This window comes from Petaurus breviceps, unplaced genomic scaffold (genome assembly GCF_028583685.1).
Source record: "Petaurus breviceps papuanus isolate PSGF00001 unplaced genomic scaffold, PetGlider_PUasm1.0 189, whole genome shotgun sequence".
Taxonomy (NCBI): domain Eukaryota; kingdom Metazoa; phylum Chordata; class Mammalia; order Diprotodontia; family Petauridae; genus Petaurus; species Petaurus breviceps.
In genome coordinates, this window is record NW_027185809.1 from 42,662,548 (window position 1) to 42,664,111 (window position 1,564).

A 1,564-nucleotide genomic window follows, 5' to 3' on the forward strand; every position below is an offset into this window, starting at 1 on the left:
TGAAACTGTGACTGAGGACTGGGACCCAGATCCAAGTATAGGCAAAGCAATAGAATCCTGCCTTAGTGCTAATAAAGAAGCCCCTCTAATCTCCTTCTGACCAGTTGTTTGACCCCCTTACCTTCTGCTTCTGCTGATGATGATGATTCTCTCCCTCCCAAGGCCCCTTCCTTGTTTTCTGGGGCTTGGTCTGTGTTGGACAGGTCGGTTCTGGATTGTGCTGTACACTGACCCAGGAGGGACAGACATTTCCCGCTGATCTTCTAAGTTGTCTTTAGCATCTGTGGCTGAGACATCTGGAAACCTCCACTGTTGCAAGTGATTCAGTTGCTTTGATGCCTGCTTTGGGTTAGCTGGGGTCTTGTCTGCACTGTTGGGGCATGCACTGAGCTGTGCCCCTCTCTCATCCTGGTGCAATAGACCTTTCTTGCTGAATGTCCCAATTGTCTTGGGCTAGAAAAATTTTTTCACTCCATCTTTATGGGAGTTCTGCTGCTCTAGAATTTGTTTAGAGTCATTATTTAAAGGTGTTTGGAGAGGTTTGGATAAGATCTTAGGCCAGTATCTGCCTTTGCTTCACCATCTTGTCTCTGTATGCAAATTTTCTATAGAAGTTATAATGAAGGCAAGAGGAATTCAAGGAAAGAAAGACTAGGGGCAAAAGCACCAGTTGATAGACAACTACAGAAGTCCATGCATGATTTGGTATGAAATTGAACCTTAGTTTATGATAGTAGGGTTAGTAAAAGAAAGACGAATCTTATTTTGGGTAGATATGATAAGATTTTGTGATTATGGTAATACAAATAGAGAAATATTGATAGAAAGGTAGGAATTAAAGAAGATGTTCAGATTCTGAGCTTGAGAAGGATAGTCTATGTCTTTAAAATAAATATTGAATTTAGGGAGAGAAGTTCATTTGGGGAAGAATAAGGTAAATTTTGAATACAATGAGATTGAGTGACAGTGAAAGGTTTGCCTAAGTATCCAGTAAGCAGTTGGAGATTTGGTAATGTAGTTCAGGAAAAAGACTACAGCAATAAATATAGATTTAGAAATCACCTGCATAGTGCTTGCTTCGGCAGCACATATACTAAAAATTGGAATGATACAGAGATTAGCATGGCCCCTGCTCAAGGATGACACGCAAATTCTTGAAGCATTCTGTATTTTTATATGGGAGAGAGCAGATTGGAGGAGGGGACATCCTGTGGGACTGCTATTTTGGGGCAGTGGGTAGGGGAAAAACGGGGAGAAAATTTGTAACTCAAAATCTGGTGGAAATGAATGATGTAAATCAGAAGTTAATAAAGCATTTAAAAAAAGAAGAAAAAAAAAAGAAATCACCTGCATAGAAATTGAAGCTATAGTGTGAGTCTGGGAACAGCAGTCTCCCATCTAAATCAGACTTTCACATCCTGACCAGCAATATATCTTCCAAATAGCATCTACTGTTAAGGAACAGCTGATTTTGAATGTCCCAAAGGAAAACCGGGTTCCCCAGATCAAGATAACTGTTGTTGGAATTGGTGCAGTTGGCATGGCATGCACCTTCAGTATCTTA

The 1,564-nt window shown here is 40.5% G+C and overlaps 1 non-coding gene across 1 annotated transcript; it reads left to right on the plus strand.

Moving 5' to 3' along the window:
• Nucleotides 1-1,069: 1,069 nt before the first annotated feature.
• LOC138164502 (U6 spliceosomal RNA) lies at nucleotides 1,070-1,174 on the plus strand. Its single transcript, XR_011169084.1, has one exon. It is a non-coding gene; the product is annotated as a U6 spliceosomal RNA (small nuclear RNA).
• Nucleotides 1,175-1,564: the final 390 nt, after the last annotated feature.